The sequence below is a fragment of the Pteropus medius genome, unplaced genomic scaffold (genome assembly GCF_902729225.1).
Source record: "Pteropus medius unplaced genomic scaffold, Ma_sr-lr_union100, whole genome shotgun sequence".
Classification (NCBI taxonomy): domain Eukaryota; kingdom Metazoa; phylum Chordata; class Mammalia; order Chiroptera; family Pteropodidae; genus Pteropus; species Pteropus medius.
Genome location: NW_024344378.1, coordinates 58,970,913 through 58,998,188, shown reverse-complemented (window position 1 = coordinate 58,998,188; position 27,276 = coordinate 58,970,913). Strand labels below are relative to the sequence as shown.

The following is a 27,276-nucleotide window of genomic DNA, read 5'->3' as shown; positions in this document are numbered from 1 at the left end:
TAGAAGACTCAGAGAAGGGAATTGAGGTAGTAGGAAGAGGGGTGGAAGTTGACAAGAGTGGAAAGGTAGGTTGATGTCATGTGGAGAAACTTGGACTCTTTCCCGTGAGCAGTAGGAGCTGTTGAAAATTGTAAGCATAGGACTGATCAAGTCAGAATTGCTTTTTTATAGGAAGAATGACTGGCAGCAGAGTATGAAGTCAGCTATCACCTCTTCGTTGGTCTTGCTGCTCCCAGGGCCCTTCCAGCCCTGCTGGAACAAGGTTTTAAAATCTAAAACTGATTAAATCCATCACTGGTTGAACACATCCCAGTGGATTCCCATGTCACTCCTCTATCCAAACCACCATTACCCATCACATCATCTTGTACATCCCCCACTACTTGGCACAACAACACAAGCCTCCTTGCTATTCCTCAGATGTGCCAGGTCTTTGCCTGTGCTCTGTCCTCCCTCTAGAGCACCCTCCCACAGATATCCACATAGCTCGCAAACTCGCCTCCTTCAGACTTTTACCTTTTTTGTCACCTTCTTTTGAGGCTTTCACTGATGCCTTTTTGCATCACAATGGGATAGATAGTGATTGCACAGTAATGAGTCCCAGGTAACCTGCCCATCACAGTGACTCAAAGACCCAGGCTGATGGAACAACCATTATTTCAAGTGGAGCTGGTGGCCAGGATAGATAGCAAAGGGAGAGATTGAGCTCTAGAAGGGTCTCACATCAACAATGAAATCCTTGGCCTGAAAGTCACACTCCACTTGCAGCTCATTGTCCCAATGACCCACCAGAGGTCCAGGAAATACAGCCCTACCACATGCCTAGAAGAAAAAGATTGAAAGTATATAGCAAACTGTACGAATGACTGCACTAATTGCAATGCCACCCCAACATCCCTATCCTTCTTTCTTGCTTTATTTTACTTCATAGCACTTGTTATTACCTCATATATTTACACATTTAATAGCTTTATTGAGGTGTAAGTTACGTATGATGAAATTCACCCATTCTAAAGGTACGATTCAATGATTTTTTAGTAAATTTATAGAGTTGTACAATCATCACCATATCCAGTTTTAGGACATTTAAATCACCCAGGAGTGTCCCCTCATGCCATCGCCATTAATGCCCAGCCAACGTGCAGCCCAAGGAAAGCACTGATTTGCCACTTGTGTCTACACATTTGCTTTTTATGGACATTTTCTATAAACGGAATCACATGCTATGTACTCTTTTGCATCAGGGTTCTTTCATTTAGCATAAAGTTTCTTTTGTGTTCTCATGTATATCAGTAATTTGTTCCATTTTAGCAGAATAATACTCCATCATATGGATGTTTATCCATTCACCAGTTGATTTACAATTTTATGGCCTAGTATATGGTCTATCCTGAAGAATGGTCCATGTGTACATGAAAATAATGTATATTCTGCAGTCATCATAAGAAATGTCCTATACATATCAGTTAGATCAAATTGGTTGATAGTGTTGTCCAAGCATTTTATGTTGTTGCTGATAGTCTGCCTAGTTCTATCAATTATTGAGATTGGGATATTGAACTCTCTAACTCTTATTATCTGCTGGCAGTTTTTGCTTCATGTATTTTGAAGCTATCTTGTTAACTCTGTGTATACTTATAATTGTTATCACTTCCTAATATATTCACTCTTCATCATTGTGAAATATACCTCTTTGTTGTAATGTTTCATTTCTTTTTTTTTTTTACATTGGATAATTCAATGATTTTTTTTCAATTATAGTTGGCATACAATAATATATTAGTTTCAATTGTATAGCATGGTAATTAGAGATATGTATAACTCACAAAGTGATCATCCCTAGTACCCCTCTTCTCCCTTACATATTTATTACAACATTATTAACTATTTTCCTTATGCTACACTTTATATCTCCATGTCTATTTTGTAATTATCCATTTGTACTTCTTAATCCCTTTGCCCTTTTTCGCTGTCTTCCACAAATCCCCTCCCAATATTCAAAATATTCTCTGTATCTATGAGTTTATTTCCATTTTAGTTGTGGTTGTTTATTTTGTTCTTTAGATTCCACATGTACATGAAATCATGTGATATTTGTCTTTCTCTATTTGACTTATTTCATTCAGCATTATTCCCTCTAGGTCCATCAAGGCAATATCTTTTACCATCCTCTTCCTTTTAGTCTGTGTGGATCTTATAATCTGAAGTAAGTCTCTTGTAGGCAACAGATGTAGGGGTCTTGTTTTCTTATCCATTCAGCCACTCTATCTTTTGGTTGGAGCACTTAATTATCTTCCTGTTGAGGTACTTGTTGATAGGAATGTAGTTATTACCATTTTTTATTCATGTTTTTGATACTTCTTTTCTTCTTAAAGATGTCCTTCCAATAGTTCCTGTAATACTGGCTTGGTGTTGATAAATTCCTTTATCTTATTTTTGTCTGGGAAGCTCTTTATCTGTTCTTTGACTAAATGATAGCTTTGCTAGATAAAGTATTCTTGGTTATAGATCCTGGGTTTTCATCACATTAAATATTTTGTTCCAAGCCCTTCTGTCCTGCATAGTTTCTTTTGAGGAATTAGCTGCAAGTCTTATAGCCTAGTATATGGTCTATTCTGAAGTCTTATAGGTGCTCCCTTGTAGGTAAAATAACTACCTGTCTCTTGCTGCTTTTAAGATTCTCTCTTTGTATTTAACCTTTAGCATTTTAATTATAATGTGTTTTGGTGTGAGTCTTTTTGGGTTCATCTTTTTTGAAACTCTTTGAGCTTCCTGCGGCTGTATATCTATTTCCTTCACCAGGTTAGAGAAGTTTTCCATCATTATTTCTTCAAATAGCTGTTTGACATCTTGCTTTCCTTCAGGTACCCCAATGATATGGGCTTTTTTACATTTAATTGTGTACCATTGTCTCCTTCAATTATTATTACAGTCTTGGCTTCTTTTTTCTTGCTGTTCTGATTGCGTGTCCTTGACTTCCCCATCCTCTACATTGGCTATTCAATCCTCTTCTTTATCTATGCTGTTTACGCCCTCTAATATACTCTTCATCTCAAATAATGTGGTCTTCATTTCTGACTGGTTCCTTTTTATAATTTCCATTTCCATTTTTATGTTGTTTTTTTTTTAATATGGTGACATTGGTTAATGAAATCCAGTAATTTTCAGGCATACAATTCAATAGTAAGGCATATATATACATTGCATTGTGCTTTCACTGCGCATAGTTAGATTTCTTTCTGTCACCACATATTTGATTCCTTTTACCCCATCTACCTGCCCCCTCACTCCCACCCTCTGGTAACTACTAATCTATTGTCTGTGTCCATGAGTCTCTTGCCTGTTTGTCCTGTTCATTTGTTGCTTTTAGGTTTACATCCTACATATAAGTGATATCATGTGGTTTTCAACTTCTTCTGTCTGACTTATTTTGCTTAGAATTATTATCTTGAGGTCCATCCATGTGGCAAATGGCAGTATTTCATCTCTTTTTATGGCTGAGTAATATTCCATTGTACAAATGTATCACAGCCTCTTTATCCAATCATCTGTTGTAGGACACTTTGGTTGTTTCCATATCCTGGCCACCATGAATAATGCTGCTACGAACATCAGTATGCAAATATCTTTTCAGATACGGGTTTCAAGTCTTTGGGGTAAATACCCAATAGAGGGATTGCTGGATCATATGGCACATCACATCTTAGTTCTTTGAGAAGCCACCATACTGTTTTCCATAGTGGCTGTACCAATTTGCAGTCCCACCAGCAGTGTAAAGAACCTTCTCTCTGCATCCTCTCCAACACTTGTTATTACTTGTCCTGTTGATAACAGCTATTCTAACAGATATGAGATGGTATCTCATTGTGCTTTCAATTTGCATTTCCCTAATAGCTAGTGATGTTGAGCATCTTTTCATATAAATATATGAAAAGACATTTGTATGTCTCCTCAGGAGAAGTGTCAGTTCAGGTATCTGCCCATTTTTTGATTGGATCATTTTTTTATTATTATTATTGAGTCGTATGAGTTCTTTGTATATTTTGGATATTAAGCCCTTATTGGAAGCATTGCTTGCAAATATATTTTACCATTCAGATGGTTGTCTCTTTACCTTGTTGATGATTTCTTTTGCTGAGCAGAAGCTTTTTAGTTTGATGTAGTCCCATTAATTTATTTTTGCTTTTACTTCCCTTCCTTTGAGGTCAAGTTCATAAAATCCTCTTTAAATCCAAGGTCCTTGGGTTTAGTTCCTATGTTTTCTTCTATGCATTTTATTGTTTCAGGTCTTATATTCAGGTCCATAATCCATTTTGAGTTAATTTTGGTGTGTAGTGATAGACAACAGTCTAGTTTCATTCTTTTGCAGGCAGCTTTCCAGTTTTCCCGGCACCATTTATTGAAGAGGCTTTCCTTTCTCCACTTATATTTTTGGCTTTTTTGTAGAAAATTATTTGCCCATATAAATTTGGGCTACTTCTGGACTCTTGATTCTGTTCTACTGGTCCATGTGTTTGTTTTGCGGCTAACACCATGCCATTTTGATTACTGTTGCTTTGTAGTATAATTTGAAGTCAGGCAGAGTGATGTCTCTAGCCTCGTTCTTTTTTCTCAGGCTGGCTTTGGCAATTCGGGGTCTTTTGTGCTTTCATACAAATCTGATAATTTTAGAGTTGGCAAGAGTTTGAGAGTACCCCAAGCCCTTTATGGTCTTCATTGCACATGCATGCAGCCTATGCCAGAAACATGTTTGTGCCCAAAATGACTGTAGTCTCAGACAGAACATCAGTTCTCTCCATTTACCTGCTGCCAAGATTGGCTATTCCACTGTCAATGTCTCTGAATGTGAGCATCGCCCACCACTCAAAATTTAATGAGCCATTTTTGACTTTGTTAGCAAATTTGCTGGTCCTCATGGTGTGCCCTACCCTGGTAGAAGCTTTGTGATGCCTGAGCTGGGGAAAGTAGGATAGAAGCATCTTTAGGCAAGAACAACAAACTCCCACTGTTCTTACCTAAAGTACCCCAGTTTTTCAAGCATAATTGCTTTTCAGATTATTCCATACCTTTGGTCAACTTCCAGAGAATGAAATGGTTATTTTTGTCAAGTTTCCCCAGTGCAACTATAAGTCTAGTTGCACTGGGGAAGATGAATTGCTGACCTCATCAGTCAGGCATAGCTAGAAGTCCTGCCTCCTTATTTATTTCATCTATTATCTGTCTCCCCTTTGCTCTTTAGGTATAGGCTCTATTCTGCAGGCTTTATTGCCACTACCTTTTTAGTCACTATTCAAGCACCATTTAGATGGGAAGGCGAAGATTAAGGTTAGACATGGTTTCACAGTGTCTAAAATGATGCCTGACACATAGTATATGTTTAATAAATGTTTTTTGAGTGAATGAATGAATAAATAGCATGGAGAAAGGCCTGATAGAGGTCAAGTGGCCTTACTGAGGACTCTAGTACATAAGAATATAGAGGGGACAGTAGGTTCAAGAGATATTAGGGAGAAAATATGGACAGTGCTTTTAGTGTTAGATAAGAGAGGCATTGAAGATGTCTGGGATTTCCAGCTGGGTAACAGGATGGAAGTACAGAGTAGTCTTGCAGAAACCAGGTTCTTCATCACAGAGCTGAACACACACATACCTGGCCCAGGAGTCAGAGAAACTGAAAGAGGCTCCATGGGAAGATGGAGCAATGGTAAGCATAGCTGCTCCTTCACACCAACGATGTAAATCATCTGATCAGTGACAATGTGTGTGTGCTATAAAATGGCCTCTGTTTCTCTTCCATCTCCCAAGTCTTTTAAGAATCTCTCTGTGGCCCAGCCTAAAGGGAGTCACTGAAACTGTCCTTCAGCCTAACTAAGTTGCATTGTAAAGACATCATAAGTCCTTATTCTCTGGTTTGGGTTATGGGAAGCCAGTGAAAGCTGTGAGGCCATTCTAAGATTCCAGCAGAATAGCTCTGAGAAGGGTAGCTGATGGGCAGGAGGGAAGTTGGTGCAAAGAAATCAATGAGGTAGGAGGTCATTTCAACAGTCCAGGGAAGGACTAATGAGAAGCTGGGGCATAATAGTGGCGATAGAATACTCTAAGAAAGTGGAGCATAGAACTTGCTGACTGGCTGCATGTGGAAGGGAAGGGAAGAAGGAGGTCTAGCCTCTGGCTTGGGCAGCTAAGAGGGTGGAGATAGATTATTGGGAGAGGGTACAGAGGAATGGACAGGTATGGGGAAGACTGCTTGGTGCCCTTGCTGACCGACCCTTCCAGTATGCTGTCCTCTCACTTTTTCATCTCACCAACTCCAACACTATCCACCCATCTATCTATATATCATGTATCCTCTGTGAGCTGCTCAGAGCAACAGCTCTGTGAGTAAAGGGTGACGCCCACTGCCCAGCTTCACACAAATAACTATCCATGGCACTTGCCTCCCACCCCACACCATAGATATACTCTTCATCTGCAGCCTCAGAACTGATGGATACTCAGAGCAGGGGACTCTTGGCAACATTCATCTAGAGGCCTGGGGGTGGGTCAGCTTCTTGGGGACTGATCTGGTAGGGATGGTGGCAAAGTATGTGTAGAAGACAGCTTTTCTGACTGTCCTACTCACTCACTCTGGTCTTTAATACTGGAGGAGCTCTCAGAATTAAGCAAAAGTCCCAGACAACATGAGGAAGCCCCTTAGACCCTTGCCTACCCTGACACTCAATCTCAGCATTTTGCTTTTTACTTTTATATCCTAACTCTGTGAGCAGCTCTGTCCCTGTTTTGCCCCTTCTGACTTCCCTCCCAGTGCTCTGGGCTTTGTGTGCCAGCCTAAGTTTGGCTTTACCTGCCCACTCCACTAACCTCTTAACCAGTTACATTGAATGAGGACTCCCTGCTTGCTTCCCACTGTACCACTAGGCATGACTACAAAGCTGCACCACACACTCTGAGAGTTCATCCCAGCTCATCCCCAGGCTTCCTGCACAAGCACCAAGCCCAACCTTCATTCAGGCCCACGGACAATACCAAAGTAGTCTGGGCTGGAAAGATCCAGCCACCCCGGTGTCTCCTCCATGCAGTGTCCTCTCGGCTAGCATGCCTTTATTGAAGTCCATTGATAAACGCTGATGCTGTTTGGGGAAGGAAAGGGGAAGGAGGAGGAGTGTCAACTCCTTAGCACCCATTTCTCCCCAAGGATGTTTACCTGCACCTGGTTGCACAGGGCCCCTAAGAAATGAGATGAAAGGTAAGGGTTTTTTTCTTCTCCTTTTCCTTCTTTTTTTAAATGAAAAAAAAGCAATGGAGGAAGGACCTAATGCTTCAAGATGGTCCTAAAACTAAAAATGATAAGTAATAGCATTGAGATCATCTTATACAGTTTACAACTCACTTCAACATGACAATCTCATTTAACTCTTGTAGCCAGACTGTGAGATATTAATATCTTCATTTTACAGATGAACAAATTATTTCATCCTGCTCCCCTAGTCAGGAATGGTGAAGCTATATCCAAGTTTTGGTTCCCCAAAAGCAGAGCCCAAGACAAAGGCTTGGATACAGGTGGCTTATTTGGGAGGTGATGCCATGAAGCAGGAATGAGGGGGCACAAGAGTAAGACAGGGAAGGAGAGAAGGCCAGTGTAAGAGGCATTGTCCAGGCCACTGCTGTCAGCAACAGCAGCTTCTGTACCAGTTTTGAGAGGAATGTGAAATGCCCCCCAGATGATCCCGGAAGGATAAAGGCTCAAGAGTTCTCCTGCTCCCTTCTGTCTCAGTGGAAGACTGCCCCAGAGGTGTGGATATCCAGCACTTTTAGACTTCATGTATTTGCATGGAGGCTATGGGACCCCTATGGCTTCAGAGAAGGCCCTCAAAGCTGAGAGCCTAGAGTGGGAACCTATCAGTGGGCAGGAACTTTTTATAACCTCTGTGACTGAAATCAGAGCTGGCCACAGTAATGGGACATGGGGCACCCGAAGCTATGCTACAAGATATATCTGATGTCCCCGATACTTCTTCCAAGCTAGAGGCAGTGTGTGAGCTGGACAGGCCTGGGGACACACGGAGTCGGAGCTCTGGGAAACCAAGTACATAGATGGAGGGGTGGAAATGGGGGCAGTAAAGAAGAGAGGGGACCAGAAACAAGATAAAGCATCCTACTTCATGGTCCCAGAGGGGTCCTTGACCCCAAGGCCCCCCATGGGAGCTGGAATTCTCAGTTACAGTGAGAAGGAAAGACAGGTTTATTAGTCCACTCACCCTGCCATAACAAAGTACCACATATTGAGTGGCTTAAACAACAAATTTATGTTCTTATAATTCTAAGGCTAAAAGTCTAAGCCTAAGGTCTAGGCCAAGTTTGTTTCTTCCAAGGCCTGTCTCCTTGGCCCATAGATGGCTTCCTTCTCCCTGTGTACTCACATGGACTTCCCTCTGTGTCGTGTCCTAATCTCCCCTTCTTATAAGAACACTAGTCAATTTGAATTAGTACCCACTCTAATGACTTCACTTTAACTTAATTACCTCTTTAAAGACCCTATGTCCAAATACAATCATATTCTGAGGTACTAGGGGTCAGGACTTCAACATGTTAATTGGGCCTGGGCACACGATTCAGCCCACAACAACAGAGAGAGCTCTCTTGCTTTCCTGGGTTCTGAGCTGTTAGCCATGAGGTGTCTGTGCCCGAGGAACAATGAGGCCAGGGACAGGCTTGGCAGAGCCCTCAGCCAGTGTCTAGACAGAAGCTTTGCCAGACACACTGTCCTCTGGGGAGCCAAGCGGAAACCCACACTTATCCACCCCCAACAACTGAACCAAATAGGGACTGAGTCAGGGGCTTTCCTTAGGGAACCGTTTTCCTGTGATGATTTCTGTTTCTGCACATCTTGGAGAATGACTTGGCCCTGAGAGTGGTTGCAAAATGGCAAACTGCAGTAAGGGCTCACGGTCCTGCATGCTGCAGTTTTCTCACCCATGCAGTCTCCTCTAGTGCTGCCCAGCTCTGAGAGGTGGAGGGGCTCTCCCCTTGGCCAGATAAGGAAGTTGAGATTCAGGAAGTTAATTAACTCCCAAGAGCAAATAGCTAGTGAGCAACTGAAATAGGACTCAAACCAGATTTGGACTGACCCATTTCTACTGCTTGTGTGTTGCTGTAACTACGCCTTTAGGGACATTGACTGCATCCCTTGGGCATCATCTTCCCTACCTGAATCAAACGTACCCATCAGGCTCCCCATAGTATGACTGGGCTAGTGGTACAAACTGGCTTCTCTCAACATGTTATATGGCTGGCAGGTTAAGACCACCAGCCTGTTACCCTAGAAACAAGGGTGGGAGGAAGCAATATCCTGGTGGCCTGGAAGGAAGGTAAGGATGAACATGGGAACATAGATGCCCATGGTGCTGATTTTCAGATACCTGCCCTAAACATCATCCAATCAGGGCGTCCTGAAGACCAGCTCAGCCCAGTGTTCAGTTAAGAAATGGTCCCTCTCCTCTGCCGAGATCTCTGCTCTCTTCTCCTCTTAGTCCCATGGCATGATCCAATTCCTGTCAACTTTTGAGTGCACAGGGAAAGTCAACCCTCCTGCACTGCCATTGACATTATAAGGGTTATATATCTAATAAAAACTGAAATTCAAGGAAGGGCACAGGGTAATTCCTGAATGAATAGGAATTCCCTTCCAGACAAACCATGGGTCCTGCTGTTAATCTCTGGCTGTGAATCATTGCCTTTAGGATTATTTTTTGGAAAAAAAAAATAGTGAAATGATCAGTTTGTTCTGATAAAGCCTCTTTGTAGGGACACTGGGACCTTATACTTGGAGGCAGGCACCAAGTCTTACTTCTCCAGTATCCCAAGGAATGCAAACTCATGACCAGACAACTGAGGGTACCAGAGGAAGGTGGGCTATTGTAGAGACGAGAGCTAGCTGGGTCTATTAAAGGTGGATAGGCCTGGGAAGATGACTCAGTGGTTCCTTAATGAAGGATTGAACATTCATTTGGTCACTTAGCACACATTTATTTTGCCAGGCACTGTTCTAGGCACTGTGGTACAGCAGGTAACAGACCTGGAGCTCACATTCATTGCTTGTTATGATCCAGCAAAAGCATCTGAAGGAAGCTGTTCTCTGAAGTTCCAAGTGGGTCATAGGCCTCTGGGCAGTGAAGCAGGATCTTCCGGGGGTGGGGACAGGTGGTACAGTAGGAATTTTTTGAAAAAGAATAGTCATTATATACAGAAGTTGTAAAAATTTAAACTCCCCGGCTTTCGGTTCCATCTTTGACATGTAAAAAAGCTTAGAAATTATTGTTCCTGCCCTTACAACAAGGGAAAAGCTTAATAAACTTTAAATCAATGACTTTTCTTAGGCCCATCAGAGGACTGAGGTCACAGGGCAAATCTAGAGATGTAGAGAAATTCAGAAAACAACAGCCAGGAGCAGCTTCCTAAAGCAGAAGCCACTGAAGCCATAAACTGGTCAGAACACTTGGTAAATTGACTACTTGCTGGAGGCTGATTGTAGATTATTTTGAGGAGAAATTCCTGGGACCCATATTAGTGAGGAGGCCTCCCACATTTCTGTGGGTTTTCCCTCTAGGAACTCCACCAGATTCTCAAGATGGAGAATCAAGAAAAATCCCCCTGTATTTTGGGCAGGCGGGAGAGGAAAAGTAACAATTTTGAAATAGGATCAGAGCGTTCTCAATAACAAAGTCCTGCTCTCCAAGTTAAACAACTTACCAGATTCGTAGCTACCTGACATAAGGGCAGTTAGCCAACTCCAGCTTCCTCTAGACTTCTTTCTTACCTAAAAGGAGAAGAAAAAAAGCTGTGTAATACTCCTGAAACTAATATAAAATAAAAATTTTATAAGAAGCTATATAATACTTCTGAAGGTCATAGCCCAGGAACTCAGGCCCACAAAAAGAATGATAATTGGTCATAAGACTATGAAATGATTCCCCTCCTCACATCCACAGGGCTTTACTATAGCAGTACAACTGAAAATGCTGCAAGGCACAGACTCTGTTTAAGGAGTTCTTAGGGAAACCCATAAACAACAGAAGAGGGAGAAAAAAGAATACTAGAGAAAACTGAAGCCTCTGGCACTTACAGATACAATAAACATTAATCACAGCACAGCTCCTAGCAAGACTAACATAAAACCTCAAAGTCCTATTCACTCTAGTTCCTATTATCCGATACATTATGTATGGCTTCCAACAAAAAAAATTACAAAACATGAAGGCAAGAAAAACACAACCTGAAGAAGTAAACTAAGCATTAGATCAGCGGTCCCCAACATTTTTGGCTCCAGGGACCAGTGCTCCTATGAGAATCTAATGCCTGATGATCTGAGGTAGAGCTGATGCTAGTGCTGGAGAGTGGCTGTAAATACAGATGAAGCTTCTCTGGCTTGCCTGCCGCTCAACTCCTACTGTGCCACCCTGTTCCTAACAGGCCACAGACTGCTACCGGTCTGCAGCATGGGGTTTGGGAACCCCTGCATTAGACAGTTCCACATATAAGAAGTTTAGAAGTCATCTCTCTGTCTTAACAACAAGTAAAGAGCTGAACAGACTGAAAAGTAAATTCTTCTAGAATCCATTAGAGAGGAGAGCACACAGGACAAACTGCTGCCCCCAAAATTAGAGACAGGTAAATACAGGCAGCCATGACTTACTGGAGCAGAGACTCATGAGTGGAAACCACTATGGGAATGAAAGACAGGTAGAAAAATCCGAGCTGCAATTGATTAATTGCTGGAGAATTAAAGTGGACAACACTGAGAGTTAAAAACTCCAGGGGACCGAGTCATAGGCAGGCCCCACAATATTGTGAGATTTACCTCCAGGAGCTTGACCAAGTTCTCACAGTAAGTATCAGAGAAAAATCCCCTTGTGCTTCTGGCAGAGGGAGGGGACGAAGAACAATTTTGAAATAAGCCAGAGAATGCTCTTCTTCTCAACAAACCCTGAACTTAGGGGAAACTAGTTAACCAGAGCCTAACATGCTGGGGTTATTGGAGCTTGAATGATCTGGGGAAGGGAAATACCCAACTTCAGTCAGTTCTAGCTTTTCATGTGGGAGAAGAGAAATCCCCAACTCCAGCCCACACTAGCAAAGCATCAGAACCAGACTCAGATATAATGGGGGTTTTAGAACTATCAGATAATTTAAAATAACTATGATTCATATGTTAAGGACTCTAATAGAAAAAGTAGATGACATGCAAGAACAGATGGCTAATGTAAGCAGAGAGATGGTAACTCTAAGAAAGAATCAAAAGAAATGTTGGAAATCAGGCACACCATAACAGAATGAAAAATGCCTTTGATGGGCTCATCAGTAAGGAAAGAAGATACACCATTAAAAAATTCCAAACTGAAATACAAAGAGAAAAAAAAGAACCAAAAAACAGAATATCCAAGAACCGTGAGGTAATTTCAAAATGTGTAATAAATGTACAATTGGAGTACCAGAGGAGAAAAAAAGAGTGAAAAGAACAGAAGAAATATTTGAAGTAATAATGACTGAGAATTTTCCAAAATTAGTGACTACGTGGTAGAGAATTTAACCTTACATGAAAAGAGAGCCAGTCTTCACCCCTGAGTCCTTTCATAATCTCTGTAATATCTAATACGAGTGTCTTCATTTAGGGCAAATGCTGGCTATACCAGACCTTAGAGGGTTGCCAAGCGCACCTGATAATCTTAGCATAGAAGCTGCCCAAGCCAGAAAGACCAACTGTGTGATTTCAGGTGAAAGCTTTGAGTCATGAGGTATCAGTCAACCTGGAGGCTGGAGATCACCCAAGTGGACAGTCAATCAATCAAGCCTATGTAATAGATCTCAAATAAAATCTCTGAAAACTGAGGCTCAGGCAAGCTTTCTGGTTAGCAATACTCCATGCATGTTGTCACATACTGATGCTGGATGGGTAATATAGCCTGACTCCACAGGAGAGAACAAGGGAAGTTTCACATTTAGAACTTTCCCAGACTCTGCTCTATACATCTCTTCTTGGCTGATTTTAATTTGTATCCTTTCCAGGCAATAAACATGACAGTGAGTATAATAGTTTTCAGTGAGTTCTGTGAGTCTTCCAGCAAATTATTGAACCTGAGAGTTTTTGGGGAATATCCCCAAACTTGCAGTTAGTTCAGAAGTGTAGGACTTGATAATTGACTGTAAACTTTGCGGTTTAACCAACTCCAGGCAGTGACAGTCAACAAACCACAGATCCAGGAAGCTCAGAGAATACCAGCTAGGATAAAATTTTATCCATACTTCTTTAGAATCATCACTATAGACATTATGGCATGCTAAAGGAAAGCATTTAAACATTATAGAAAAGTGTAAAGCAGAAAGCAAATACTCTAAACTTCCATTTCTACTCTGTAGAGATAACTCCCGTTAGCTCAAAAATATTTTGACACCTACATGCCTCTTTCCTTTTGCGGACGCAGATAGAATTAGAACATGCATACAGTTTACGACAACCAGCTCTTAAGCTGTATAATGTCCACTTTATGACTACACCGTTAGTTATTTCACAATACATAGTGGAGTCAGGATACAGGACTGAGCAAAGGGAGAAGATGGACTGCAATGCAGGCACAACAGTGTCCTCAGTTGACTCTACACTTAGCTGAGGCTCGGGTAGGCTTTCAAAGCTGTGCTCCATGGGTCAAGGAGGCCAGGCCTTTATACCCCGAGAATCACCAACCTTTGGTGTCACTGCCCTCAGAAAGGGAGTGTACCCTAGGAAAGGAAATATCCAGTTGAGGTGGAGGCTGAGGGCTACGTGTCAGCAGCTGGGAGACCAGACCCTTTAGTCCTGGAGTCATCTGGGTGGCACAACAGAGCCCACTCCAGGTTGTCTCTAGAATTTTGCTGTTACAAACAAGGCTGTGAATGCACCTAACTCTGCAAGGTACTGTATCTGCAAGATACACTTCCAGGAACGGACAGGGGGTGTGCATTGCATTCCTCCCTTAGTTGTGGTGCATTAGGGGGTGTGCATTGCATTCCTCCCTTAGTTGTGGTAGCGGCTGCCCCATCATCAGGCCACAGCTGCCTCTCAAGCATGGTGTTCCCCTTTCTGCTCAGGCTCCTTGAGATGATATACAGGAAAGCATGCTTTTTCACCTCCTTTTGAAACAGGTCACCGTTGCCCCTCATCCTACCTGCACCAAAGAAAGTAACTACAAGAGGATGTGTGGAGAATGGAAAGGGATTTAGGCCCATTTGTGATGAAATCCTTTTGGTCATGATGTGCTTTAATATATATTACTGAGGCCATGACTCGACAACTTTCAAAAAGTCTTTATCCTTTAAATCTGCTAATGGGTTATGAGGAGGAATCAAATGCCTTGAAAGCAGATTTCTGGACCTATCAGTGCTTTGGGGGCCTTGCGGGTAGAAGGAGCAGCTAAAAGAACAGAGATACCATAGGATAGACCCCCTCACTCTAGAAATGGATGGGATCACCTGGTGTTACAAACTCTAGCAGGCTGGGGTTGAAATGCCAGCTTAGCCTATGCTAGCTGGTGAACTAGCACACATCACTCATTACCCCTGAGCCTCACTTTCCTCTTAAAACAGAACAAAACATCTTTGAGTGATGATATACATGGACCATAATATCTGAGCGTGGCACATGGTGTGTGTTCAGCAAATGGTAACTGGTAAAATAACAATTGCGACAATTGCACTAAGAGGAGATGCTGCCACCAGGCACAGTATGCTCCTTGCCACATCAGGAATGTTTCTTAGATTACATGAGTGCAGGGCTGGGAAGGCAAGGCCATCCTGAACAGAGAGGTGGCTGGTCAGGCACCCTGGGGAGCCCCAACGCCTGATTCATGTGCCCACTGCAAGGAAGAGAAATAGGCCTGATGTTAGTCCCCATGCTGCCATCTCTGGCCATTGCTCCCCTGCTTTTGAAGCCCAGAGTACTGTGTTCAAGCCTTTTCTTTGGATTAATTCTCCAGGCAACTCACAGTGCAGGGCCAGAGTCTAGACAATGCCTTTCTGCAAATAACAAAGGTGTTTCTTCTTTCAGAGTGAGCCAGCCCCAGGCCCAGACCTATGGCTTGTCAAGCAGAGCACCACCTAAATGAAGCCAGCCCTCCACCACCCCATGCCTCTTTGGCCACGCATACAGTGGGTAGGGCCCAAACTGCCCAGGCCTACCCACAAGCCCTCATAGTGTATGTCTAAATTTTTAATGTTGAGATCTTTCATAAATCCCTTAAGATAGTAAAAAAGGACTAAAATTCAAAATTGAAAATTTGGAAAGAGAAGGAGCTTCTCCCCGTTGCCCTGCCCTGGCACAGATCAGGACCCTACACAGTCCCTTGTTCCCTGCTCTCTCCCACGAGCCCAGAAGGAAATGTGACAGGCCCTGCTCTTAGGGCTCACACCTAAAGGCAGGACAGACAGCCTCGGATATCTGCCTTAACATCTCTGTTTCTCTGACCCAACTAAGTATCCCACAATTCCATTTGATTTAATTCTGACACCGACCATCCAGAATTAAGGCAGACCATTCAGGTTAAGGGCTCAGTCCCAGAAGACTGCCCTCACTTCAGACACCAGTTGCAAATGTGGTGCCTAGGTCACCTGCACTTCTGCACTTCTTGACTACAAAGTCAGAGGTTCTCATGACCTTTTCCTCAGTTTTGATAATTCACTAGAATGGCTCACAGAATTTAGGAAAACACTTTACTTAATATTACTGGTTTATTATAAAGGATACAACTTAGGAACAATAAAATGGAAAAAATGCATAGAGCCAGGTATAGGGTGGAAGTGAAGGTGTAGGGTGCGGAGCTTCCATGCCCTCTCTCGGTGTTCCACCCTCCTACCATCTCTACCTGTTTACCAAACCAGAAGTTCTCTGAATCCCATCATTCGGTGTTTTTATGGAGGTTTCATTATGTAGGCATGATTGATCAAATTGTTGGTCATTGGTGACCAACAGGACATCAACCTCTGTTCCTTCTCTCCTCCCTTGAAGGTGGGGAGTGGAAGTAAGGAGCGGGGCTGAAAGCTCTAGCCCTCTAATCATGCCTCAGCCTCTCTGGAGGCCAGCCTCCATCCTGAAGCTCTCCAGAGGCCTACCAAGAGTCACCTTAGTAGCATAAACTCAGGTTTGGTTGAAAGGGACTCTTTATGAATAATAAAAGATGCTCTATTACTCAGAAAACTCCAAGAATTTTAGGAGCTCTGTGCCAGGAACCAGGAACAAAGAACAAGCATATATTTCCCAATACACACACCCTCCATACGATGGTCCTAGAGATGAGGATTATGTCTCTCCCACACTGGGTCCTTGCAGTGCTCAGTGCTGGGGTTTGGGTATCATTGATTATTAACAAATATGTATAGAGATGAAGGAATCAAATATCTGCCACCTTCCATGAAGCCCCAGCGATGTTGCCATGGAATAGAGCTTTAATTCTAAAGGTAAAAACTTAACAAATGTCATGTAGCACCTCCTAGCAGCCACCATTTATTGAAAACCTACTCAGTTTCAGGACCATTTAGAGGAAAGAGTCATGAGAACCACATCTATTTCACCAGTCTTCACAATGGCTGTTAGTGGGTGATATCACTAGTCCTGATGAGGTCCTATGAGGCTAAGACGAGGGGTGTCAAGATTCAAACCCAGCTTTTTTTTTTTTTTTTTTTTTTTTTTGCCAACTCTTTGTGGAGTCTCCATGCTGGGCTTCTGGGCTGGAATCAGGACACAAGAAAGACAGAACCAAAAGCCTGGCTGGGTGAGTCTGTTATAATTGGATTTGGGGGTGGGGTGAGGTTGACTACTGCAGTGTAACACATCACTGTCAAACTCAGTGGCTTCAAATGATGAGTAATTACTCTTACTGATGAGTCTGTCAGTCAAGCTTTCCTGGGCTCACGTAGTCTTCTACACTCAGCCAGCTGCTGAGGATGGCCTCACTCAGCATTTGTGATGTTGCTGGCTGTCAGGATGGACAACCACAGGGTTGATGGAGCTACATGTCTCTCATGGATTCAGAGAAGCGTGAAGAATTTAGGAGATCCTTGCAGTCTATCACAGGAGGGTCATGGCAGCTTTTAAGAATTGGAGGCTCATTTGCCCAGGTCTCTCTCAGGGCTAGATTTTCTGCTGGTGAGCTAAGCATTTGGAAACACACTTCCTGTTTTAGGTGACACACTGTGTACATATAAATCGCTCCTTTGCTACAATCACAGGGTGGTTGAGTGTGAATGGGTGTGCAGCATAGGTGGGAGACTATGACATGAGAACTCATGTTTCTCAGAGTTGGCTCAAAATAGTGATCTGTTACCTAGTCATGTTCTCTCAGGTTTGAAAGATGCCATGAAAGTTATCTAGTCTTATTCCCAATTTTTCAAAAAAGAAAGCTGTTCTGTAGAGGGGAATTGCCTTGGCTGATTGGAGCAGAACACTGAGCTGGAGCCTAAATTTCAGGAACCAGGTGTTTAATGGCTACATCTTCCTGGTGTGCCTAAAGAGATGTGCATATATCCTCTCATTTAATCCTCTCAACAACCCTTGCCAGATGATATTCATGTCCCCATTTTAAAGAAGAGGAAACAGATGTGAAGACATCAACTGATTTGTCCAGGGTCAAGCTCCTCATCAGTGGCTGAGCTGTCTTTGAAAACCAAGTGTGACTGCACAAAGACGCTGATTCAAGAAAACTGACTGAAGTATACATATGCCTACCCCAATGTTAGGGAATTTTATTTCACATGGAGAAAAAAACATTAACCACAAGTTGTTTCAAGAAGTGGTATTTTGCAATCAGTTTGGCTTCCTCTTAAGAAATGTGAGAGCAAATGATTCACAGTGACCCTCTGCGCCAGGTTCCTCTTTTTGGGATGTGCCCCCAAAACACTCTCATTGTGGCAGTTTCCATGTCAACCCCAGGACCAGGAACTTGGTGGTGGGTTCAGGTTTCTTTAATGTCAGGGCCACCCCTTTGTTCTGAAGGGTCCTGAAGGGATAGAATTGTCCCTTGAGCTGGATGAGTGGTCTAGTAGACTGTCTGTCACTCAGTCCATTTTATTGTGTTTGGAGCCTAAGTGATGCACCCTCTTTGCACAACCACTCCCTATCCCAACCTTCCGCCAAGGCACCATTGCAGATGTGCCCAAGATAGCTCAATCATTCATCCAACAGAATTATTAAGGTCCCTGGAGACACAAAGCTGTACAAGGGATGGTGTGTTTTCTGGAAGAATCAGTAGGAGAGTTAAAACATAAAGAGCTAGAATTAAAGCTGTTACCATGCAGCTTCCCCTCACATTGCCACACAGAGACCCTAGGCTGCTCTGGCCAGTGCTGGGTGACCAGCTGGGGGCAGCAGTGGGTACTTCTAAGGCCCTTGAGCAGAAGTGGCCAGGGAGGTCTCCACTGGCTGGTTGAGGGCAGGAGGGGAAGGCAAAGCTCATCATAAGAGGACTAGACAGGACTAGGCAGACTCCAGAGGTGGCCAGGCTAGGTTGGTGGGCTGGTAGTCCCTGGGGGTTGGGGGACACAGAGGCACAGAATGTTTGAGCCTCTTACAGAAGGCAGTGACATGCTGACTAGACTTTATTATTGACCAGAATAAAATATTATGAGAATAAACATTGAATATGGGGAAGAGCAGGGAGATATGCCACCGGTAGTGATGAGGAGCTCACCCCCAGCTGGTACAGCTCCCATGCTGGGCAGCAGCAGACAGTGATGGAGGAATAGGGCTGCAGGCAGCAGGGCTAGAGCATTTTTCCAGGATTCCAGGCCTGTGACTCTGCGACGATGAGCATATTTGTGGGAGGGGAGCTGGTGAGTATGTGGCATTCTGCACGTACATATGCATGTGTGAGTGATACAGTCAAGCTCGTGGGGGAATATGAGCCTATGTCTGAACCTGAGTGTGATCATGTGCCTGGGATAGTGCGTGTATGTGTGTGAGAGTGTGTTTGTGACTTGTGAATGTGTGCGAGTGGAGTGTTAGCAGTCTCATATGTCTACCTTCCCTCTCTCACTAGATAATAGGCTCTTAGAGCAGTAGCCCCACTTCTCCAGTTATCTGTTTACTCACTGGCATAAAAGAAGCCACATACCTATATTTTGTGGAGAGTCAAATATATACCAAGCATATGCTGTTTTAATTCCCCATCTCATTTAATCTCCATAGCAATCTTAGCAGGTAGCTCTGACTGTCCCCATTTCGCAGGTGAGGTGACTGAGGCACCAAGAGAGGAAGAGGCTTGTCCAGTCCACTCAGCTAATGCATGTTGGTGCCAGATTTTGATCCCAAAGCCCAGGTTCTGTTCGTGACACCACACCACCTCCCATACTATGACAAACAGAAACCAAGAAAGCAAAAAGTTCATCAGATGGTGGAAGCTAATCAGAATGTTTGTATCTGCAGAAGACTGATGGGAGCTGTGACCCTGGGTGCTAGTGTCTTGTGTATTCTAAAATGTACTGGCTGCATGTTATGAGCAGTGGGCACAGCAAGTGTTCCTGCCATCTCACTTCCTAAGAAGCCATCTCCCCAATCTGCTCCCCATTATATTCACACCAAGAGACTGCCTAGTGAGCTATGCAAAGCTATAAATAGAAAAGTAATGTTTGGAGAGGCTTGAAATTATTAACCAAAATGCAAATCTCACATGCCAAAGGGAGCAAAACAAATTGTAAGCTAGTGAGCAAACTCTTCTTGCGTGCCGGACAATTAAGTGTGTTACCTCCATCAGTGAGAACATAGATTGCATTGCAGTTGTGCCTGAGGAGATGTAATATTGCAGGACTATCTCTTTACCTAAGGTATGAAAATACTGCTTTCTGGGCCAAAATCTTGGACAAGAATGAACCAGTGGTGGGTCTTCCCAGAGTTTATTGGGTTGTCAATGCTCAGCTGGTTCTTGCCATGGAATTTTATGCTTATGCACACTCTCGTACATGTCCTTATATAGTGTTTGGCAGTTTGCAAAGAGCTTTGACATATGCAGCTTTCCTACCTTAGCATTGCCCATTTGGGATAAGTAGGGCAGAAATTATCATCTCCATTTGGTAGATGGAATAACAGGCTTAGGGATGTTAAGGGACTTGCTCAAGGGAACTCAGATCCAGGAGTCAGACCCAGGTTTCTTGTTCCTCATCTATTCAGCTCCCCACTGTGAGATGATCCGGGGCTCTTTTCACTTGGCCATCGAAAGCATTTCCATTTTGCTTTAGTTGAGGCCTTAATCATCTCTTGTCTAGACCATCCCAAACCTCCTGCTTGATTCTCAGCCTCTAGTACCCTCAACAGATCCACCTTGCACTGCTCAGAAGCCTCCCAGGGGCATGAGCTAGGCTCTAGGGTAGACCGCTACACTGGGGCTTGATGGCCAGGTGACATGTTTTAGCTATTCTAGGTCCCTTACAATTCCATATAAATTTTAGAATCAGCTTGTCAGTTTCTACAAGAAGATCATCTGGGATTCTGATGGGGATTGTGTTAAATCTGTAGATCATTTGGGGGAGTACTACCATTTTAACAATGTTAAATCTTTTAATCCAAGAGCAAAGGATGTTTTTCTACTTACTTAATCTTTTTAAATCTCTTTCAACAATGTTTTATAGTTCTCAGATTATAAATTTACACTTGTTTTATTAAATTTATCCCTGTATATTTTACTCTAATGTTGTTGTAAATGGAATTGTTTTCTTTTTTATTTCATTTTCAGATTATTCATAGCAAGTATATAAAAAATGAAATTGATTTTTGCATATTGATCTTGTACCCTACAACCTTGCTGAACTCATTTATTAATTCTAAAAGTTTTTTAGTGGATTCCTTGGAATTTTCTATATATGAGATCATATCATTTGTGAACAGAGACAGTTTTACTTCTTTCTTTCCAATCTGGATGACTTTATTTATTTTTCTTGACTAGTTGTCCTGGCTAGAACATCCTGTACAATATTTACTACACGTGATGAGACCAGATATCCTAATAAGTCTGCTGAGATTTTTTTGTGTGGCCTACTGTTTGGCCTGTCCTGGAGTATGTTCTGTGTGCACTTGAGAAGAATATATATTCTGCTGTTGTCGGGTGGGGTGTTCTACAGATGTTTGTTAACTTCAGTTGGTTTATACTATTGTTCAAGTCTTCTATTTCCTTATTGATATTTTATCTATTATTGAAAATATGATATTGAATTTTGCAATTATATTGTTCACTGTCTATTTCTCTCTTAAATCTATTTTTGCATCATGGACTTTGATGCTCCGTTATTAGGTGAATATGTTTAAAATTGCTATATCTTCTTGATGGATTGACCCTTTTATTAATATATAGTCCTTTCTCTCTTGCAATAATTTTATCATAAAATTATTTTGTCTGATTTCAGTGCAGTCATGCCAGCTCTTTTGATTATTGTTCATGTGTAATATCTTTTTTCAATCCTTTCACTTTCAACCTGTTTATGGCTTTGAATTTTAAATCTCTAGACAGTATGTTATTGGATCTTGTTTTTTAATCCATTCTGCCCACCTTTGCCTTTTAATTGGAGAGTTTAATCTATTTACATTTAATGTAATTACTGATAAGAAAGGGCTTACATTATTTTGCTATTTTTTTCTAAATGTCATTATTTTTTGTTGTTCCTCAAATCTTTAATTACTACTTCTTTTGTGTTAAATAGATATTTTCTGGCATACTCTTTTAATTCCTTTGTCATTTTTGATTGTGTATTTTTGGGTATTTCCTCAGTGGGTGCTTTGGGGAGCACATCTTAATTTATACCAATCTCGTCTGGATTAATACCAAGTTAATATCAATAGTATATAAAAATTTTTCTTATATATCTCCATTATCCCCTTTCCACTTAAGTTGTTATCATCACCTGTTACATCTTTATATGTTGTGTGCTCATCAACTAGATTTATCGTGTCATTTTATGCAGTTACTTTTTATATCGGATAAGAAAAAAGAGAAGTTACAAAGAAAAATACATTAATAGTGTTTTAAATGTTTACATATATCACTATTTTTACTGGTTCTTTATTTCTCTGTGTGGATTTGAGTTACTGTTTAGTGTCCTTTTATTTCAGCCTGAAGGACTTGCTTTAATAGTTCTTGTTGGGCAGGTCTGTTTTTATCTGGCAATGTGTTAATTGGTCCTTTGTGGGTTTTTTGTTTTGTTTTCTTTTCTTTTCTTTTTTTTTTTTACGCCTACAACACCTCGTCTTCCTAGGTGGTCTCCCATCCAAGTACTAACCAGGCCTGACCCTGCTTAGCTTCCGAGATCAGACGGGATGAGGCATGTTCAGGGTAGCATGGCCGTAGACGGTCCTTTGTTTTTGAAGAATAGTTTTACTAGATGTTGAATTCTTGGTTTACAGTGTTTCATTCAGCACTTTGAATATGTCATTCCACTGCAAACTGAAGTAAGACAGTGTGTACGTATCACATACTCACAAATGGCAGAGGTGACACCCAGGCAAGAGTTGGACTTTGAAATAAATGAGGACGAAGTAAAGGTTAAGAGGAAAGGATTGTTTGAAAGCAGAAGGGCCTCATCTAGCCCCACCTTCTGAGTGAGCTGAGATTACTTTCAACCATGGCCAACATGAGCCTCACCCAGGAAATATGATAACAGGCTGTAGAAGAACGGAGCCATGGTCTGGAAGGATCGCCTGTGGTTTCCAGTCTGAAATATACAGTAATTAGTGGCATAACTGGGGAAATAAGGAAGGAAATGCCATCTGTGAGAAAATGGACAAGTGGAAGACTGTACCATCTGTGCTGAGTTAGATGTACCATCTGTACTGAGTTAGAATGATTAGGAAGTGAGAGAGAACAGGAATTTGAAAACATTGACTGAAGATGTGATATAGGCATCAGAATTTTATGGATTGAAGCAACCCAAATCAGCTAAAGCCAGAAAAGAGAATTTATTGGGAGTTTATTGGGGATTTACAAAATCCTTTGGGAGCTGGGGAACCAGGCTTGGAAAATGGACGAGAATGATTGTAGTTCCAGAGGGCCTATAAACAAGAGATGCAAGGATCATCTAGAAAATGCATGGTCAGGACACCCCTGTGGATGCCTCCACCTTGCCTGAAGGCACCATCATCACTGCTGGACATTGTCACTGCTGCTAATTCTTTAAAGTCTAATCTAACCATCTCTCAGTCTTTTCATGACACTATCAGATTAGATCAAATCCAGGCAGGAGCATCTAATGGGTTGAGCCTGGATCACACGGCCACATCAGACTGCCTGCAAGGACAGAGCTGATCTGTTCATTATGGCTTCCAAAGAGGGAGATGGTGGCAGATTGCTCCAAAATAGGAAGCAGCTAGGTATTTAACAGCCCAAAAGCAAGTTCTGTTCCACTATACAGATGAGATGAAAGGAAGGTGTAGTTTTGAGCACAGGGGACACTAACATGTGTTTGTCAACTTGGAAAAGAGAACCAGTAAGAGAGGGAGGGATTAAAGATGTAGAAGGAAGAGAAATGATTGGAAGAACAGATGGAGGCCATGTGCCCACAGAGGGCTGATTTCTCCAAAGGAGAGGAACAGGAGAAGAATCTTGACCTTGGAGAGAGGTATGAGTTGAGAGAGAAGGCACCTGGGAAATTTACATTTTTTCCATCTGTTCTAGACCCTGTCTTTCCACAACAAGCAGGTGTTTTCACAAGGGAGAAGATTTGTTTTTCAATAATGCAAAACTGACCAAAGTGATGATTCATCATTTTCTAAAATCTGACTCTTTGGGATAGAGGAAATCATTTCAGACCTGCTTCCTTGTTGGACCTGTGTGAGGACAGAGGTTGCCATTTGAGCCTGGCAGGCTGATGCTGACCGTAACCTGGGTCACCCAACCGCTGCTTTGGGGGAAGGGTGGCAGCTCCTTGGAACTTCAGTACATCATATTCCCAGGACCCAGAAACCCACTAGTGAGGTCATATTTATCTCTGTCCTCTCAGCCTCTGACTGCCAGAAGTAGGAACTCAGAAGGGGACCCTTCCTAGCCCAGGGTGTCAGGCCTCATAGGCTGAAATCCTTCCTGCCACCTCCCACAGTTCCCTGAGCAAATCCCACACACTCATGGCATGGCCTATACCACTGCCTGTTCCACACACTCTCTAATAGAAGCTTTCCCTTCTGAGAAACCCACAGTGAGACTTCACAGCAAAATAAAATCTTTATCTGAAAGCTGCCCAGTTAAATGTAAAGTCTAGACAGTTGTCCAAGTACAGCAAAGATTCTTAAGTGAATAGTATTTATCTGAACCCAACATTTACAGAGGCTTAAAAATTAAGCTTATGTACTCTGTAGAATCCCTGTGTGGTACACACAACTGAGCTGCTCAGAGCTTCCTTCAAGAAAAAACTCACTGCCCAGCTGCAAGGAGTGGGGTCAGCCACCAACTTTCAAGCCAACTTCATGCTTTTCCTGGGTGGCCCCCAGCCAACGACTTACGCAAGGCAGTAGTGGCTAAGGTCATTCTCCCTCCCCAGCCAATGACTGTGAAAGGCAGTAGTACACAGGCCTAACCACCTCTCATCAAAGCCAGACCCCTCTTCTGAGCCATCTGCTTCAGAGTTCCCAGGTATGCTGGCAGAGACACTATCAGGTTTATACAGCACTCTGACACTCCCCTCCCACCCTGCTCTTACTTCCGCCCCTTTCACGAACAGGTGTTAATCCCTAATAAAACTCTCATCTCATCATCTGCCACCAGAAACCCAGCTGGGACCCCACTCATTCATCCATTCAACACAAAGTAAGTATGTCCTAGACTTCAGCTGCCTGGACACTAGCTGTCGCAAAGTTAAAAGTGGTATGTGACAAGTGCTAAAATGGAGGTTAGAACAAAGGTTATGGTATCTGAAACAACTCGGGACCCCTAAGCCACCTCCCTCCCACCCCCAGACTAGGGCTGCAGGAAGGAGTCTAAAATACATGCCTGAGACTACAGGTCATGGTTCAGGGACTTTCCAAACAAAGCCTGCATATTATGGTCTGAACTCTCAAAGCCCAATCCTATATTCTGCATCTTTGTCCTTCTGACTCTCTGCCCAGGATCCCAAGACACAAAAGACCCTAAAAAGGAGTCCAGGGCTCCTCTTTTCTGGGGGCCTGGGCTACGTATGAGAGGGTAGATTGTACTGTGTGGACAAAACTAAAATTAAAAGCTAAGCTAAGCATCTGGAGGAGGAATTGGGCAAAAGGACAGAAACAGACTTTAGGCCTAAGGCAGTAGGATTGAGGCCAGGAGAGCAGCCCTGTCCTCTGGAACACAGCAACTTGTAGTACCCAAGGGCCCAAAGGTGAAACCAAGGATATGCTCAGTACTGGCAAGGCAAGGCCACCAAAAGAGCAGAAAAGTTCACCTTTGATGAATCCCACACATTTTACAATTTAAAAATCTAGAAAGAATATTTTAAGTTCAGCATACTATTAAGTTTTGTTCATAGTTTATATTAAATTAAGGGCTGTAATATTTAAATTATGGGTTAACTTTTAAGTTATGGGTTAATTATGGGTAATTTAAATTTTATATATTTAAATTATGGGTAAAGTCTTAATTGGGTTTGGAAGGAGAACTTTTAGAAGGTCCCTGTGGCCTCAGGCAAGAAGGAAGGTATTAAAGGTGCCAAACTCTAACCATGGGGTACTGAGCAAGGAGGTGATGTTAAAACAGGGTCCAGAGGCTGCATCAAAGTTTGGTAGGTGAAGAAGGGCAGGCAAGTGTTTATCTGGAGGGAAGGTTAGCTATAGTAACAAAGAAGACCAAATATCTAATGGCTCTCCCTCTCATAAACAACTTGAGATGTTTCCAGGTTGACAATGGGGGCTCGACTCCATTCAATCATTCAGGGACCCTGACTATGGGGCCTCTGTCATCTTCTCCATGGGACTTCCAAGGTAGTCCCATTCTAGTCCCCTAGAAAAGGGAGACACTCATGGAAAAGTGTTGAGGAGGAGTCCTGTGGGCCAGGCCTGGCCAGGACACGTCACACCAGTCTGCAAGGAGGCTAGGAAATGTTGAGCATCTAGATGTGCCAAGGATGAAGGAGAGAACACATTTAGGTGGAGAGCTAGCACTGTCTGCCCACAGCAGGGAGTCAGCAGTGACTGGAGCACACAGATAATGTGGTAGGGAATGACCAGGGGCATGCTGGCAAATTTCTAACAACCAGATCTCCAGAGGAAAAAAAATTCAAGTTCTGATTGATAGCATTTTTCTATCTTCTTGGTGTACATACCCTCATTGCTATCAATTTCAAACCACCAGAATGACCACTGAACAAGGAGTTGGGAAGAGATGCGCAGTAGCAGCCTGATATATAGTTATATTAGGGTTCTTTAGAGAAACAGAACCAATAGGAGATAGATGTAGATGATATAGATATAGATATATAGATAAATATAGATATATCTTTATATATGTATGTGTGTGCATGTATGGAATTGGCTTACATGATTATTGAGGCTGAGAAGTCCTGAGATCTGAGGTTCACAAGCTGGAGACCTAAGAGAGGCAATGGTGTAGTTCTAGTCCAGAGGCCAGCAGGCTCAAGATCCAGGAAAAGCAGGTATTCAGTTCAAGTCCAAAGGCAGAAACAAAACTATGTCCTAGCTCAAGGCAACCAAACACTTCTGCTCAGGGGAAGGTCAGCCTTTTTGTTCTATTCAGACCCCAACTGACTGGATGAGGCCCACCCACATCAGGAAAGGCAATCTGCTTTATTCAGTCTACTGATTCAAATGTTAATTTCATCCAAAACACCCTCGTAGACAACCCAAGAATAATGATCAACATAATGTCTAGGCACCCCATGGCCTAGTCAAGATGACATCACAAATAGTATTTTCACCATATAGATATGAATAACCTAAGAATCTAAACAATAGAAAAATTAAGTAAAATAATTAGGAAGTAATGTGTGTTGAGCATGTATTACCTTTGTTTTTTAATATAATTTAATTATAAGTTTATATAATTAAATTGTTGATGATGGCTGTGTTAAACAACTGACTTGCAAAGCACTTGAAAATTTAATAATCAGCTTTTACATCTGTTGGTACCAGCCAGCTGATTCAGCCTACCACTAAAATGAACAGAAGTGACACCCTAAGGAGCTGGAACATCAGCTGCTTGGCAGTAGAGACAGCACTCTAATTAGGAAGTCAGGGTACATTGGTGATGGTGACCACTGGGTAGGCATTTCAGAGTTAGGATAGCAATGTTTTCT

At 42.4% G+C, this 27,276-nt stretch overlaps 1 protein-coding gene and 1 pseudogene across 10 annotated transcripts in view; one reads left to right on the top strand and one right to left on the bottom strand.

Annotated features, from left to right (window-relative positions):
• Positions 1-27,276, top strand: part of ARHGAP22 (Rho GTPase activating protein 22) — a 186,794-nt gene that overhangs the window by 6,648 nt on the left and 152,870 nt on the right. Inside the window, exon 1 of one of the 10 annotated variants that reach the window (XM_039872344.1) lies at positions 18,443-18,852. The exons of 8 other annotated variants lie outside the window; for them this stretch is intronic. The gene's annotated coding sequence lies outside the window, so the exon portion shown is untranslated. Of the gene's footprint in view, positions 1-18,442; positions 18,853-18,874; positions 19,843-27,276 lie in introns of those variants that run through there. One more of the 10 variants, XM_039872341.1, reaches the window with a different exon arrangement.
• LOC120609881 (uncharacterized) lies at positions 22,236-22,354 on the bottom strand (annotated as a pseudogene).